The sequence below is a fragment of the Schistocerca americana genome, chromosome 1 (genome assembly GCF_021461395.2).
Source record: "Schistocerca americana isolate TAMUIC-IGC-003095 chromosome 1, iqSchAmer2.1, whole genome shotgun sequence".
NCBI classification, from domain to species: Eukaryota; Metazoa; Arthropoda; class Insecta; order Orthoptera; family Acrididae; genus Schistocerca; species Schistocerca americana.
The window spans coordinates 1,183,534,426-1,183,552,592 of record NC_060119.1 but is presented as its reverse complement, the minus strand read 5'-3'; the positions used below and the strand labels follow the sequence as shown (position 1 = coordinate 1,183,552,592).

At 44.1% G+C, this 18,167-nt stretch overlaps 1 protein-coding gene across 1 annotated transcript in view; it reads right to left on the bottom strand.

Moving 5' to 3' along the window:
* LOC124552042 (scoloptoxin SSD14-like) overlaps positions 1 to 7,483 on the bottom strand; it is a 146,741-nt gene extending 139,258 nt beyond the window's left edge. The window contains exon 1 of the mRNA XM_047126486.1: positions 7,372 to 7,483. The gene's annotated coding sequence lies outside the window, so the exon portion shown is untranslated. The remainder of the gene's footprint in view (positions 1 to 7,371) is intronic.
* Between the last annotated feature and the right edge of the window lie 10,684 nt (positions 7,484 to 18,167).

Here is an 18,167-nt window from a genome sequence, read left to right as displayed (position 1 = left end):
GCTGGCAGGAGCGGCGCTTTCATTCACTTCTTGCAGGGGGCGCGCCTGGCGCGGCTCAGTCCTTGTCAGCAGGCTATTGGCTGACGTTTCCTCACCGCCTTCTCTGGTTTTCCGTTCCTCGTCTTCGTTCTGGCGCTTGTGGTTATGCCAGAACATACAAGAGACTCACACAAAATTTCTAGTTGGTTCGATGAATGTGACAGATGTAGGTTAATGCAAATGAGTAGGAACGTCATCTACATCTACGTACGTACCTCCAAACTACCGTGTGGTGCACGGCGGAGGATACCTTGTACCACAATAAGTCATTTCCTTTCCTGTTCCACTCGCAAGTAGAGCAAGGGAAGAACGACTCCCTAAAAGCCTAAGTACAATCCGTAATTTCTTTTGTCTTATCTTCGTGCTCCTTACGCGAAATATAGATTGACGACAGTACAATCGTTCTGCAGTCAGACTCAAATGCTGGTTGTCTACATTTGTGCAATAATGCCTCACAAGAATGCATCGTCTTCCCTCCAGGGAATCCCACTTCAGTTCAAGCAGAATCTGCGTAACACTTGTGTGCTGACCGAACCTATCAGTAACAAATCTACCAGTCCGCCTCTGAATTGTTTCAATGTCTTCTTTTAATCTGACCTCGTGGAGATCCCATATACTCGAATAGTACCCAAGGATGAGTCGCGCTAGTGTTCTATGCGCCATCTTCTTCCGGATAGGTTAAACTTTCTCAAAATTCTCCCATTAAATCGAAATAGAGTATTTGCCTTCCCTACTACAAGTCTGATGTGCTTATTGCATTTCACAGTGCTTTGCAACATTACGCCTAGATATTTAGTCGAAGTGACTGTGTCAAGCTGCACCCACTGTATTCGAACTTACAAGACTGTTTTTCCTACTCAACTGCATTAACTCACATTTTGCTACATTTAGAGCAAGCTGCCATTCATCACACCAACTATAAATTTTGTCTAATTCATTTTCGATATTCCTACTGTCACTCAAGCACGACATCTTCCCGTAATCACAGTGTCATCAGGAAACAGCTGTAATTGCTGCTCACCCTGTCCATCAGGTAATTTGTGGATACCGAAAATAAAAGCATCCTGTCACACTTCCCTGGAGCACTACTGACGATACCCTTGTCTCTGATGAACACTTGCCATCAAGAACCACTTACTGGGTTCTATTACGTAAAAGGTCCTCAGCCCGCCCAGTTAGCCGTGCAGTCTAACGCACTGCTTTCCGGGCGGGAAGGCATACCATTCCCCTGCACAAACCCGCCCAGCGGATTAGTGTCGAGGCGGATTAGTGTGCCTGCCAGTCTGTGGATGGTTTTTAAGAAGGTTTTCCATCTGCCTCAGTGAATGTGGGCTGGTTCCCCTTATCCCGCCTTAGTTACACTATGTCAGCGATTGCTGCGCAAACACTTTCTCCACGTAGGTGTACACCACAATTACTCTACCATGCAAACATTGGGGTCACACGGTGTGAGACGTTCTCGTGGGGGGAACCACTGGGTGCCGAAGTGCGCAATAACCCTGGGTTCGGCGTGGGGTGGCTGTGGGGTGAGTGGACTGCTGTAGCCTGCTGTGGGGTTGATCTAACACACTGCTTTCCGGCAGGAAGGCGTATTGGTAGCCAGCACAAATCCACCCGGTGGATTAGTGTCAAGGTCCAGTGTGCCGGCCAGTCTGTGGATGGTTTTTAAGGTGGTTTTCCATCTGCCTCGGCGAATGAGGGCTAGTTCCCCTTATCCCACCTCAGTTACACTATGTCGGCGATTGCTGTGCAAACACTTTCTCCATGTACACATACACCATAATTACTCTACGACTCAAATGGTGTGAGACGTTCCTGGGGGGGTTTCCACTGTGGGCCGAACCGCACAGTAACACTGGCTTCAGTGTGGGGCAGTGGTGGTGCGAGTGGACAGCTGTAATCTGTTGTGTACCACTATGAGCTGCGGCAGTGACGAAGCCTCTCTGTCGTTTCTAGGTCCCCAGTTACATACAATACAATACAAAAGGTTCTCTAGCCGGTTACATATATGGGAAGATATATTGTATGTTTCGACCTTCGTTGACAATCTGCACTGGGACACCGCGTCAGACGCTTTCCGGAAATCTAGGAATATGGAACCTCCTTGTTGCTCTCCATCCATGTTTTGGAGCGTATCATGGGAGAAAAGGCCGAGCTGAGTTTCACAGGAGCGATGCTTTTTAAATCCGTGCTGTGGACAGAAGCTTTTCTACATCAAGGAAATTTATTATATTCGAACTCAGAATGTGTTCAGGATTTCTTCAGCAAACCGATGTTAAGCATATTGGCCTTTAATTATGCAGGTCAGTTACTTTACCTTTCTTATATACAGGAGACTTCTGCGCGTTATTCCTTTCGGTTGGGACTTTGCGATGGGGAATAGATTCGCGATAAGAGCGAGATAAGTAAGGGGCAAATGCCGCAGTGTACCGTCTGTATAACTCAACTGGCATTCCATCTGGTACTGGAGGCTTACTTATTTTTAACTCTTTCAGTTGCTTCTCTACGCCAGTGACGCCTACGTACTCCTTGCAGGAGTATGTACGACTGTCTAACGACGGTATGTTTGTTCAATACTTTTACGTGAATTATTTCTTAAAAGTGAAATTTAAAACTTCATCTTTTCTTCTGCTGTCTTCTATTCCCCCCCCCCCCCCCCCCTAAACTAGCTGAAATGTGACTGGATAGCGGCGTTCGACTCGTTTAGTGATTTTATGTGTGGCCAAAATTTTTTTTCCAGTTTATGGCAAGATCTTTCGCTAAGGAATGACGGTGGAACTTGTATGCTTCGCACACTGTTTTCTTTACGGACAACAAACTTCTGATAACTTTTGCTTGTCAACATTTGCGCGTTGGTTTTTGAACCGAGAGTGCAAAAATCTCTGTTTCCTCAACATTTTCAGAATTTGATTATTAAGCCATGGAGGGTCTTTCCTTCCTTAATCCACTTACTTGGCAAATACCTCTCCAGAGAGCGATTTACAACCAGATTGTTCTTTGCCCATAATCCCCTTTTGCCCGTTATACTGGACCTAATTGATGTTCATTCATAGTCTAAGTGGAATGATAACAGTTGCTTATCTGCTTTTTCTGGCATAAACGCTCCCATGGCCTTGTTGATAGATTTATTAACTTTAGTAGAAATCGCCTTCCACGTACAAGGTCTATTCGAAAAAATTCCACAACATTCGTAATTTCGCACCAATGGTGGGTTGGAGCGAAATGCGGTTGGCTTCCCTGCACACGCCTGCGTTTAATGTTTAACAGTCGGAAGTTTCACTGCGGTGTGTCTGTTAATTATTGTTAAGTGCTGTATTAAGTAGAACGTTGTGTCGCGCAGTTTGCAAATTTCGAGATGGAAGAGTTAGAGAAGCAACGCGTCTGCATTAAATTTTCCATGAAATCCAAGAAACCCTTTACATAGACACACCAAATGATGACCGAGCAAGGTGGCGCAGCGGTTAACACACTGGACTCGCATTCGGGAGGACAACGATTCAGACCCGCGTCCGCCCATCCTGATTTAGGTTTCCAGTGATTCCCCTAAATCGCTTCAGGCAGATGCCGGGATGGTTCCTTTGAAAGAGCACGGCCGATTTCCTTCTCCATCGTTCCCTAATCCAATGGGATTGATGACCTCGCTGTTTGTTCCCCTCCCCCTAAATTAACGAACCAATCAACCAACCAACCAACGAAATGATACAGAGAGCCTACGATGATGTGTGCTTCAGCCGAACTCGGTATTACGAAAGGTTCACAAGGTTTAAAAATGGCCAGACGGAAGTTAAAAATGACCCTCGTTCAGGACGCCCTCCGACGTCTACCGATGACGCTCATGACAGGAAACGTCAACGAAATTGAGCGTACCAATCGAAGATTGGCTGTCCGAGGGATTGGAGAGGAATGTAACATTTCAGTTGGGCCATTTCATGAAATCCTGGCACATCATCTTGGAATGCCGCCAAGTTCGTCCCACAGCTCATGAGTCAAGACCAGAAAGACCTTCGCGTCGCAGTGTGTGAAGAGCTTTTGGATTTCGCAAAAGAGAACGAGATGTTCCTAAGTGAATCAGAACTGGTGATGAGCCATGATGTTGAAACCAAGGTTCAATCTTCACAATGGTTCCAGAAAGGTTCTTCCAAGATCAAAAAAAGCTCGCCAGATCAGATCAAACGTCAAAGCCATGTTAATAGTTTTCTTTGACTTTGAAGGATTAGTTCATCATGAAACGAAAGTTTTTCATTTCGAACATATAACGTTACTCTGTACTCTTCTGACGTACAAAATTGGAATGTAGTTGTAAATGTATAATCGTAAACACAGGAAATCTTTGAATCTTATTGTATTTTAACAAACATGATTTAATTATTTTTCTGCATTCTGTGGAACATTTCAAAGCCCTGAATAAAACTGCGTCATAGAAACATTGATCAAGGATGCCAAAGTGGCATCCATGACCATTAGCATCCCTGCGTGTCCTTTTATCACACAATAAAGAGGGAAAGACTTCATATCATATGTTACTGTTGGGGTATGAAAGTGTCCGATTATTAGAATTGACTACACAAATGTGTGGCTCATGAGAAGCTGGTCGACCATTCTACCCCATTCTTGTTAACTTCCTACAGTCATTGTTCAAGCTGGACTGCTGGTAGCATTTTGGAGGTCACGAATCATTCTTTGCGCTGGCTTCATGAGATTTTTTACAACCACACTCTGCAATGCTAGACGCTCGCTGTCCAGGGTAGCCGCGTGGTCTCGGGCGTCTTGTCACGGTTCGTGCGGCTCCCTCCGTCGGAGGCTCGAGTCCTCCCTCGGGCATGGGTGTGTGGTGGTGTGTTGTCCTTAGCTTAAGTTATGTTAGGTTAGATTAATTAGTGTGTAAGCCTGGGGGCCGATGACCTCAGCAGTTTGGTCCCAGATTTCCCTATTGTCCGTCGGTATATGAGGACTGCCTGGTCTTGGTTCAGCTGTCATTGTTGCTGCATGTTTCCACTTCAGAAGCACGTCAACAAGAGTCGACTTGGCCAGCTTTATGACTGAAATCTCCCTAACGAATTTGTTACTCAGGTGACATCTAGTGACCAGTCCACGTTACAAGTCGCTGACCTCTCCTGACCACCATGTTTGGCTGTCACTGCTTCTCTACTGACAGCACAACACTCTTCGTTTCCTTTTGAGGGCTATCCACATACCGTTGATCAGTGTATATTATAAGTAGTAAAAGCTCTATAACACACTACTGGCCATTAAAATTGCTACACCAAGAAGAAATGCAGAAGATAAATGGGTATTCATTGGACAAAAATATTATACTAGAACTGACATGTAATTACATTTTCATGCAGTTTGGGTGACAGATCTGGAGAATGTGCTGGCCAGCGCAGCAGTCGAAGATTTTCTGTATCCAGAAAGGCCCGTACAGGACCTGCAACATGCGGTCGTGCATTGTCCTGCTGAAATGTAGGGTTTCGCAGGGATCGAATGAAGGGTAGAGCCACGGGTAGTAACACATCTGAAATGTAACGTCCACTGTTCAAAATACCGTCAGTGCGAACAAGAGGTGACCGAGACGTGTAACCAATGGCACCCCATACCATCATGCCGGGTGATATGCCAGTATGGCGATGATGAATACACGCTTCCAATATGCGTTCACCGCGATGCCGCCAAACACGGATGCGACCATCATGAAGCTGTAAACAGAACCTAGATTCATCCGAAAAAATGTCGTTTTGCCATTCGTGCACCCAGGTTCGTCGTTGAGTACACCATCGCAGGTGCGCCTGTATGCAATGCAGCCAGCGTCAAGGGTAACCGCAGCCATGGTCTCCGAGCTGATAGTCCATGCTGCTTCAAACGTCGTCGAACTGTTCGTGCAGATGGTTGTTGTCTTGCAAACGTCCCCATCTGTTAACTCAGGGATCGAGACATGGCTGCACGATCCGTTACAGCCATGCGGATAAGATGCCTATCATCTCGACTAATAGTGATACGAGGCTGTTGGGATCCAGTACGGCGTACCGTATTACCCTCCTGAACCCACCGATTCCATATTCTGCTAACAGTCATTGGATCTCTCTCGACCAACGCGAGCAGCAATGTCACGATACGATAAACCGCAATCGCGATAGGCTACAATCCGACCTTTATCAAAGTCGGAAACGTGATGGTACGCGTTTCTTCTCCTTACACAAGGCATCACAACAACGTTTCACCAGGCAACGCCGGTCAACTGCTGTTTGTGTATGAGAAATCGGTTGGAAACTTTCCTCATGTCAGCACGTTGTAGGTGTCGCCATCGGCGCCAACCTTGTGTGAATGAACTGAAAACCTAATCATTTGCATATCACAGCATCTTCTTCCTGTCGGTTAAATTTCGCGTCTGTAGCACGTCATCTTCGTGGTGTAGGAATTTTAATGGCCAGTAGTGTACATTCTCCGGGTAATCCTAAAGTATCTTTCATCTGTCGATTTTGCCCCGTTTTAAGAACGTCTTAAGATCTATCTGCTAGGATACTCTGAATTAAAATACAAATCTGGTCCGATTCTCGGTAATTCGTCTTCTTGTTTACCAACAATATATCACCTCTCGTGACATATAGTGGTTGGCTGGTTGTTTGATTTGTGGAAGGAGACCAAACACCAAGGTCATTGGTCCCATCGGATTATGGAAGGGTGGGGAGGAAAGCGGCCGTGGCGCTTCAAAGGAACCATCCCGATGTTTGTCTTAAGTGATTTAAGGAAATCACGGAAACCTAAATCAGGATGATTGGACGCTGGGTTGAACACTCATCCTCCCGAATGCGAGTTCAGTGTGCTATGCTAACTACTGCACCACCTCGCTCGATGAAGCTAGTAGTTAATTGTGCATAACATAGGGCTGTCCAAATACCGTTGATGAGTGTATATTATAAGTGGTAACGGCTCTATAACACATTCTCCGCGTGATCCCAAAGTTCCTTTCATCTGTCGATTTTTCCCAGTTTCAAGAACGTCTTAAGATCTATCTGCTAGGATATCCCGAATTCAAATACAAATCTGGTCCGATTCTCCGTAATTCGTCTTCTTGACTACCAAACGACAGGGCAGAAATGTACGAATGTGAACATGTCATCACTCTGACTGCCTAGACGAGATTGAGGGGGTTCTCCGCAGAATCAGTGAGGAAAGCAACATGATGAAAACATTAACTACAAGTAGGGACATTTCTCAAGACATCAAGGCACAATTTCCATGGTACTTGAGGTAGCCTGAGATGGAGGGATTGGCACAGGAGAAGACACCGTGGAGTGTCCCACCAAACCAGACATATCTCAGGAAAAAAAATACCTTTAATGAGAAAGCCGGTATACTCGCCACAGACAGTGGAGATCGTGACGAAAGAGCGCCTGCAGTCCGGATGATGCACGACACGAAGCGGATAAACGTGCTGAACTGCGGCATACGTTCCCCAACTGGCGAATCGCTGGCAGTGTTAATCTACCGGCCAGGAGCAAACGCCAGCTGCTGATCGTCAGCGATAAGCCGCTAGCGAGCCGGCAGTGATAAGACAACTTGGCACAGCGCATCGTCGCCCCGAACCATTGACACAGCATGTAGCGACACCGTGAACTGCAAATGTTGGAAGGTCAGCGTACTCCATGCTCTCCCGCTTTTGCATCACGATGTGGTGTCCGTAATTAAAGTTCCAGTTTCAAAATGCTGTAGAAAGAGAACTGCTGCTCAGAATGACGTCAACTTTGAGCAGCATATTACTGACTCGGGGTAAACGCCATGGAACAAAAAAAAAAAAAAAAAAATACGAAACTTTGACCAATAGGCGGCTCTGTTAGCGTCAGAATACGCACACTATCAAATGCAGAGCACACTGCTATACTGCAGTTTGCGTCCCAGACGCCCAACATGATAGTCTTCATGAAGGATCGCGCGCTGCTGGCAAAGTTCTTTTACAAGAACAGTGCCAGTCGCCGATAGCCCTGCAGAAGTTCTGAACGCTCAAGGGTATGAAAAGAAGGCATTGGTCCGACGTCTGCTAATGTTTTGGATGAAATGACCACAAAATTCGAAAAGACAGGTTCTTTTGAAGTGCAGTGTGGCAGAGGGATGAAAGCAGTTGATTTGACGTGTGTCGAAGATGTGGCAACAGCACTGCAAGAGGAATCGAGTAGTAGTGTGCAAACATGCAGCGCATGGGAAATTGCCCGATTGTTGGACATGCCTGCGAGCACAGTGCATAAACTGATTCAAAATATCCCATAGTCATCTCAACAGTACTGGGATACTTTGTAAATCACAGTTCGGATTTCAAAAATCCTGTTCCACTGAGATAGCAATATACAATTTCACTGTCCACATAATAGAGTCTTTAAATAGTAAAATGTCACCAACAGGAATTTTCTGTGACATGTCCAAATCATTTGATCGTGTCAACCATGACATTATGTTACCGAAATTACAATTGTGTGGTATAAATGGAATAGCATATGAATGGTTTAAGTCATACCTTTGGAACAGGAAGCAAAAAGTTTCCTTATGTGAGTCAAGTGATTTAAATAAGTTTGCCACTTCATCTAACTGCGGTGAAATTACATTAGGTGTTTCACAGGATCCAATCATGGATCCCCTTCTGTTCTTGATACATGTGAACGACCTCCCTTCCTATCTGAGACAGGAAGCTGAACTGACATTGTTTTCTGATGATACAAGCATGATAATTAATCCAGTAATAGAAACTCCAATTGAAAATGATACAAATAAGGTCTTCAGAAAAGTCATTAATTGGTTTTCTGCAAATGGGCTTGCCCTAAACTTTGAAAAAGCACAGTAAATACAGTTTTCTGTTGAAAAAAGTACAATTCCTTCAATAAATATAACACATCGACAGAAGTCAGTACACAGGGTAGAGCATACTAAGTTTTTGGGTGAACACATAGATGAGAATCTTAACTGGAAAACTCTTATTTTGGATCTTCTAAAGCGAATAGGTTCAGCAACTTTTGCAATCAGAATAATTACCAATTTTGAGGATATAGAAATTAGTAAGCTAACATACTTTGCATACTTTCACTCTCTGATGGCATACGGAATAGTATTTTGGGGTAACTCAACATTTAGACAAAAAGTATTCACTGCTCAAAAGAAAGTGGTTAGAATAACGCGTGGGGTTCATAGTCGCACATCTTGTAGGCATCTTTTTAAGAGATTGGGAATTCTTACAACAACCTCACAGCACGTTTGCTCACTAATGAAATTTGTTCTCAACAGCATGGACCAGTTTAAAAACAACAGTGACATTCATGATTATAATACCAGAAAAAAGAAAGACTTACACTATCCCTTACTCAACCTATCTTTGGCACAGAAAGGGGTAAAGTGTGCTGCAATAAAAATTTTCGACAAATTACCAGATGAAAAAATGTCTGACAGACAGCAGTAATAGCTTCAAAAATAAAGTGAAATCATATCTCCTTGGCAACTTCTATACAATTCTTGAACAGGAATAAATAAATCTATAAATATAGTATATGCATGTTGTGCCATTTAAGGGAATGGGGAAAATAATTGAAATATTAATCTTTAACTCTGTATTGTAATACGTTTATACTAAAAAAATCTTGTTTCAAATGTGCATTTGTTCTGCACTTGAGACGTTTCACATCATAACTGCTACCGTACCGTGCGATTGATCAATGGAACACGCAACCAACTACCTAACTAACTTAGCTAACCATACAAGATCACCCATGTTCAGGGATTGTTCCCTGATGACCTGCCAGCAAGACAAACGTTCACTCTGGAATTTCTTGCTCGCATGGAAGTGGACACTGAATGGCCATGCAACATTCTGTGGACAGATGAAGCCCGTTTCCGTCTCCAAGGACATGTTAATACTCAGAACTGCAGAATGTGGGCTATGGAAAATCCGCACACGCTTCAACCACACTTCATTTTCTGCAAAGGTGACAGTGTGGTGAGGGTTGGCTGCCTATTTTTTTTTTTTTTTTTTAATGAGGAGATGAGTCCTGCGGCTCCTGTTATAGTCCATGCAGAATGCTGTGGCTCGGTAGACGTACAGACAGCAGGGCACGCATGGGAGATCTGTAGGGGTGGAGGCTAAGGGCAGGTGTTGTAGGTAAAATGCCGGGCGCTGGAGAAGAGCCTTTTTAAACTGAAGCATACACTCAACACTTTTTGTAAATCTGAAGTGGGACCCCTCCACAGGCACACTTGCATGGTGACGATACAGAAAGATCTCTGCTTTTGTTAGTTTGTAAAAAGAATTCCGCCGAAAATGGAGCGGTTTATTTTCGTCTGACTTGTTAAACATTTGTAACTTTCAGAGAAGCGTCATGAGTGGCAAATTTTGAGGAAAACCTACACATTTCCCTGGTTGCCACGTCAAAATTTGCTCCTTTTGCCAAAACAAAGCGGAGTTTACACAGCCTCGCCTCACTAACGTGATGTGCAGGCACAACTGCGAGAGAATTCTGAAACAGTGGTTTATTAAGTTTAATAAGCAAGGAACCAGCGAAGGACTTTGGAAGAGCAGTTGAACGGAATGGATAGTGTCTTGAAAGGAGGATATAAGATGAACATCAACTAAAGCAAAAGGAGGATAATGGAATGTAGTCGAATTAAGTCGGGTGATGTTGACGGTATTAGATTAGGAAATGAGACACTTAAAGTAGTAAAGGAGTTTTGCTGTTTGGGGAGCAAAATAACTGATGATGGTCGAAGTAGAGAGGATATAAAATGTAGACTGGCAATGGCAAGGAAAGCGTTTCTAAAGAAGAGCAATTTGTTAACATTGAGTATAGATCTAAGTGTCAGGAAGTCGTTTCTGAAAGTATTTGTATGGAGTGTAGCCATGTATGGAAGTGAAACATGGTCGATAAATAGTTTAGACAAGAAGAGAAGAGAAGCTTTCGAAATGTGGTGCTACAGAAGAATGCTGAAGATTAGATGGGTAGATCACATAACTAATGAGGAGGTGTTGAATAGGATTGGAGAGAAGTTTGTGGCACAACTTGACTAGAAGAAGGGATCGGTTGGTAGGACATGTTCTGAGGCATCAAGGGATCACCAATTTAGTATTGGAGGGCAGCGTGGAGGGTAAAAATCGTAGAGGGAGACCAAGAGCTGAATACACCAAGCAGATTCAGAAGGATGTAGGTACTGGGAGATGAAGAAGCTTGCACAGGATAGAGTAGCATGGAGAGCTGCATCAAACCAGTCTCAGGACTGAAGCCCACAACAACAACAAGCAAGGAACCGAGGAAAAGTCAGGTGAGTAGCTTATGAAAAAGCACATCGTCGATACAAAAAACCGTGTAATGTCTTCACTTACTTTGTTGCAAAACCCACAGAATTTCTCAATTCACCAGCTATCAATTGCGCTTAAAAATTACATTTTTTCATCATAAAAGTCTGTAGTTAGTGAAGAAATACGGTAAACAATGAAGTTTTACATAATAACGATGCGCTAAAATACTCTCCTCTTTGTGTGCTATGATTTGCCAAAATCTCATTTCGATATCTGAAACCGTTTAGAAAATATGAAGAATGCTGTGAAAATTGTTTGAGAAAGACTGCAAGGCATGCGCCTCGATTCTCTGTCACCGCCGACTGGCCGAAAGGTAGAAAACAATTGTCGGCCTCCCCTTCCAAACAAACGAACTCGTCCAGGGCCTGGGACGAAAACTCGTCACCGTATCCTACTTGGGCTATACCTGTACCATTACTGGTAAACACTATGAGTCTTTTTGCGCACCAACGTCATTCCAACACTTCAACAGCGTGGGGTGTGGCTAGGATCATTTTTATGCAAGACGGCGCTCCTCCGCATATTGCACAGACGTGAAGTGGCTGCTGCAGAGGCATTTCGGAAATGCTAGAATTATCAGCTGTCATTTCCGTACAGTCTGAGTGGCCAGATCACTTGGAGATATCTGAAGGATTTTGTGTGCAGTGTTCCAATTACGAACATAGCTGAATTGAAGGCGCGCACTGCGCAACTCTTTCTGAACGCGACCCACTAGATACTCCGATTTGTTGTAGAACATGCCGTTTTCCGATTTCAAATGTGACAGAAATCGGTGGACGGCATATTCAACATGTCTTGCGCCATTTTCACGACAAGTAGAAACCGATATCATTTTGCTTTTTATTCGGTTTTCAGTCCCAGGACAATTAAAAACCGATGCCATTATTTTGCTGTTTATGGCTCAGATCAGTTAAAAATCGATTTTTCCCATCCGATGTGGTGCAAACTTGCCGTGTTGGATGGGCTCACCTAACTAACAGTGTCACAACAGTTCACTGTCGAACTTGTGCAGACGTGCACATTGAACAGTACGGACGGCGTTAAGTTACAACTCATACCATAGCCGTCCTATCGCGATTCATCGTCGTTTGTAACCGATCCCGTTGCGTCTATAATATCCAGTTCAAATTTGACGTCATTTTGAGCAGTGGTTCTCTTTCTACAGCGGTTTGAAACTGGAACTTTAATTATGTACTTCCGTTTCACAGCATCGTGAATTCGCCTTGTCCTTCTCATGTGAGTTGACATGCGACGCGACAGCTTGCAAGACAAGTAGACGACATCTGGTGTAATGCACGGGCCACCACGAGCTTGATTTTGAGGCGGTTTTTCACACTCGTCTACCCAGATTCAGATCGGGTTACCATCGAAGGCTGGGCGCACACTGATCCAGCATTTCACCTGAAGCAAGTGTTGCGAAACAAAATGTTTTGCTGGGTACGAGCGCTCCATGTACACTCCTGGAAATGGAAAAAAGAACACATTGACACCGGTGTGTCAGACCCACCATACTTGCTCCGGACACTGCGAGAGGGCTGTACAAGCAATGATCACACGCACGGCACAGCGGACACACCAGGAACCGCGGTGTTGGCCGTCGAATGGCGCTAGCTGCGCAGCATTTGTGCACCGCCGCCGTCAGTGTCAGCCAGTTTGCCGTGGCATACGGAGCTCCATCGCAGTCTTTAACACTGGTAGCATGCCGCGACAGCGTGGACGTGAACCGTATGTGCAGTTGACGGACTTTGAGCGAGGGCGTATAGTGGGCATGCGGGAGGCCGGGTGGACGTACCGCCGAATTGCTCAACACGTGGGGCGTGAGGTCTCCGCAGTGCATCGATGTTGTCGCCAGTGGTCGGCGGAAGGTGCATGTGCCCGTCGACCTAGGACCGGACCGCAGCGACGCACGGATGCACGCCAAGACCGTAGGATCCTACGCAGTGCCGTAGGGGACCGCACCGCCACTTCCCAGCAAATTAGGGACACTGTTGCTCCTGGGGTATCGGCGAGGACCATTCGCAACCGTCTCCATGAAGCTGGGCTACGGTCCCGCACACCGTTAGGCCGTCTTCCGCTCACGCCCCAACATCGTGCAGCCCGCCTCCAGTGGTGTCGCGACAGGCGTGAATGGAGGGACGAATGGAGACGTGTCGTCTTCAGCGATGAGAGTCGCTTCTGCCTTGGTGCCAATGATGGTCGTATGCGTGTTTGGCGCCGTGCAGGTGAGCGCCACAATCAGGACTGCATACGACCGAGGCACACAGGGCCAACACCCGGCATCATGGTGTGGGGAGCGATCTCCTACACTGGCCGTACGCCACTGGTGATCGTCGAGGGGACACTGAATAGTGCACGGTACATCCAAACCGTCATCGAACCCATCGTTCTACCATTCCTAGACCGGCAAGGGAACTTGCTGTTCCAACAGGACAATGCACGTCCGCATGTATCCTGTGCCACCCAACGTGCTCCAGAAGGTGTAAGTCAACTACCCTGGCCAGCAAGATCTCCGGATCTGTCCCCCATTGAGTATGTTTGGGACTGGATGAAGCGTCGTCTCATGCGGTCTGCACGTCCAGCACGAACGCTGGTCCAACTGAGGCGCCAGGTGGAAATGGCATGGCAAGCCGTTCCACAGGACTACATCCAGCATCTCTACGATCGTCTCCGTGGGAGAATAGCAGCCTGCATTGCTCCTAAAGGTGGATATACACTGTACTAGTGCCGACATTGTGCATGCTCTGTTGCCTGTGTCTATGTGCCTGTGGTTCTGTCAGTGTGATCATGTGATGTATCTGACCCCAGGAATGTGTCAATAAAGTTTCCCCTTCCTGGGACAATGAATTCACGGTGTTCTTATTTCAATTTCCAGGAGTGTATTTCAATGGGAGCCCGCACACTGATCAAGCAAACGTTGCGAGGCGTTTCGCAACGCCTTGAAACATTTGATCAGTTGCTCGACGCCTGGATCCGATACAGCACAATGCTTGGAGTTTCAAGGAGCAAGACGTTCTGCGCGTGCGCCAACTCCCTTCCACTACCCACTACTACAGCTGTCAGGCGCAGCTCTGACAGTACACACCGAGCGAGGTGGCGCAGTGGCTAGCACACTGGACTCGCATTCGGGAGGGCAACGGTTCAATCCTGTTTCCGGCATTCCTGATTTAGGTTTTCCGTGATTCCCCTAAATCGCTTCAGGAAAATGCCGGGATGGTTCCTCTGAAAGGGCACGGCCGACTTCCTTCCCATCCTTCCCTTACCCGATGAGACCAATGACCTCGCAGTCTGGTCTCCTCCCCAAATCAGCCCAACCAACACTGACCGTACAGAAGCGCTGCTTTGTGTTTTCGGATCTGTGTTTTAGCCAAGTGTATTGTGTAATGACCGAAACAGGGGAAGATGACGTGGTCGACGATACAGTTATCGATGTTGATAAGCTTGTAGCCCTCGTGGAAACCGGACCCGAGTTGTACGTGATTACCAGGAAAGACCACCACAACCAGGACGTGATCGCCAAAGCATGGCAACACATAGGTCAGGAAATGAAGATCTCAGGTAAGAAATGTATAATTAAAAAACAAATTAATAAAATTCGTGCAATTTTATCAAGAATGACCTTCATGAGTTATAAAAGTGTTCATATTTTGAAAACCTCTTCTTTCAATCGTTTTATAGCTTTAAACATAATGTTTTATTAAGATTTAAACAAAAATATTTCTAAATTGATTGTAAATTACTATTTAGTAAGATAATAAAGTAATAATTTAATCGTCATCTTTACTTTTGTACATGAGTTCATTTTTACATTCAGGTCTATATGTTAATAATTTTTCATACATTGATTGATTAATATCTTAATTACAGAAGGCCATCCTGTCTTGCCAAGGAACAGCACCTGTTGGGCTATTAAAAAACCGAATGTAGCTTTCTCTAACATTGTAGGCTGCTTTTGAGGCTCGTGTTCCAGCCTGCTGTGGTTCTTCATCAACCTGAACACTATGCATAAGCTCATCATAGACTTTTGCTAGTTTTCGTTCCCTTTTTCTTATGAAATTGTGCAACTCTACTATTTTGCGAGCTCTAGATAACCTGTAATTGTATATTTTTCTATTATTACTTAGAAGTGTTGATCTTGGAAATGGTTTCATCATATTGATAGCCAAACCAAATGCATCATCAGCTACAAACACATAAGGAAACGAAACGTTTTTGTTTGGGTACAACACTCAGGATACAGGGAGGTTTAACCTCTTGTCAACGAATCTCTGTCCAAAGCTCGAAGAGAGAAAAACACCAGCATCACTGTTTCTTCCTAGTGCTCCTACGCCAACTATCAAAAAGTTTCCTTCAGCATCTACCACTGCTTGTAGCACGATAGAGTGAAAGTTCTTGTAATTGTAGCAGGCTGATCCACAGTTCCACGGTCCCTCAGTTCTTATATGTTTTCCATCACTGCGCCTTAGCAGTTTGGAAAATTCCACAAGTCTTCAAAGCGTTCAGCTACCGATGCCCATTTTTCAGTTGTAGGCTCTGTCATCACATACAACGGTGACAGTACTTCCCAAATATAAGTACATGTCTCAACTACTATTTTTCCGACTGCCGTTGCACCAACACGAAGATTGTAATGGACGTATTGAAATCTATCTCCAGTAGCCAGAAACCTGAAAATACCAAAAACCATTAGCATACAAATAGTTTTTAACTTATTTTACTAATTTTTGTTGTTTTGTTTTAGGGAATGAGTGCAAGTCCAAGTGGCACGTTCTGAGGTCCTCATACGCGAGATATCTGCGTGAGCTGAAAAATATGCCAAGTGGATCAGGTGGAAACGAGAAAAAGTGGTGTTTGGCTGACACAATGAGTTTTTTGCTGCCCTACATTGGACATCCAAAAAGTACAACCAGCGATATGGTTCGAACGCGAACAGATGTAGCAGCTGAGGAAGGGACAGAAGAGAACTTGGAACAACCCACAACTGAGACAGATGTTGCCGCAGTCGCTGGTACTTCATCTTCACTTACAGCAGCGGTCGAAATGAATCCAAGGAAAAAAGGCTAAGACACCAACGGAGGTAGTGGTTGAACCAATGGCTGCATATTTTAAATCGATCACCCAAAAAAAAAATCATCATAAGAACATCCTATGATCCTTTATTTTACAGGTCTAATGCTGGAAATTGAAAAATTGTCTGACACCTCTCAAAGACATTTCAAAATGGATGCTGTAAAACAGCTGAACTACTATCTTGATCAAGAAGAAGGGGTTTATTCAGGACAACCGAATCTCCCTCAAATTTCACCAGCATCAACTTCCTGCAGTTCTCATGGCAGAAACCCGTCAGGTCATTTGACACCATCTCAGATATCTGCTCAAGACGAGTATAATCTTTTACAGCGTGGTGACTATCATAATTCAAATAACCTTTTGTGGTCCAACAAAAAGTAACTCTTCCTTGAAAAATATGTTTTGACATTCCATTATAATGTAACAGTTATTTTTTGAGTTTCCTTTGAACAGTATTGTTTTATTTCGTTTGGTATCAATTTTATTTTATAATTAATAAAATATGTTAATAAAACTTAAGGTTTCATTTCATTTTACCTAATGACATGTGTGATTGTATAAATAAGTAGCGCTTATTTATTATGTTCTATGAGCATGACATTTAAGCCTAAAGACTTGAATTTATGTACCATCATATTACAATATGAGCAACATATAGAAACAAAAATGTACAAAATAAATTCAAATATTTTCTTGATAAATGTAGAAAAGAAACAAATTTAGAAGACGAAACAGTCGATTGATTTTATATGGATGTCCCATTTCTGTTACGTATACGAACTGTGAATTGCTGCCAAAAAGAAGAAAAAAAATTCTCATGACTGATTTAAAAACGAAATATTGTATGTGGTCCGCCTCGGATTCTGAAGGGTAAGAAGTGGTCCTCAGCAGTAAAAATGTTGAGAACCACTGGTACAGCTGTTCCACATTACAAAATATAATTATAAATTTTAATTATAAAGTTATTATGAGGCTAATTACGGCACAACATCAACAAAAGCAAAACAAGGATAATGGAATGTAGTCGAATTAAGTCGGGTGGTGCTGAGGGAATTAGATTAGGAAATGAGACACTTAAAGTAGTAAAGGAGTTTTGCTATTTGGGGAGCAAAATAACTGATGATGGTCGAAGTAGAGAGGATATAAAATGTAGACTGGCAATGGCAAGGAAAGCATTTCTGAAGAAGAGAAATTTGTTATCATCCAGTATAGGTTTAAATGTCAGAAAGTCGTTTCTGAAAGTATTTGTATGGAGTGTAGCCATGTACGGAAGTGAAACGTGGACGATAAATAGTTTGGACAAGAAGAGAATAGAAGCTTTCGAAATGTGGTGCTACAGAAGAATGCTGAAGATTAGATGGGTAGATCACATAACTAATGAGGAAGTATTGAATAGGACTGGGGAGAAGAGAAGTTTGTGGCACAACTTGACTAGAAGAAGGGATCGGTTGGTAGGACATGATCTGAGGCATCAAGGGATCACCAATTTAGTATTGGAGGGCAGCGTGGAGGGTAAAAATCGTAGAGGGAGATCAAGAGATGAATACACTAAGCAGATTCAGAAGAATGTAGGCTGCAGTAGGTACTGGGAGATGAAGAAGCTTGCACAGGATAGAGTAGTATGGAGAGCTGCATCAAACCAGTCTCAGCACTGAGGACCACAAAAACAACAATTACGGCACTCACAAAGTTCATCAAGCCATCGGAGGTAACCACTGTGATAACTGCACATTTT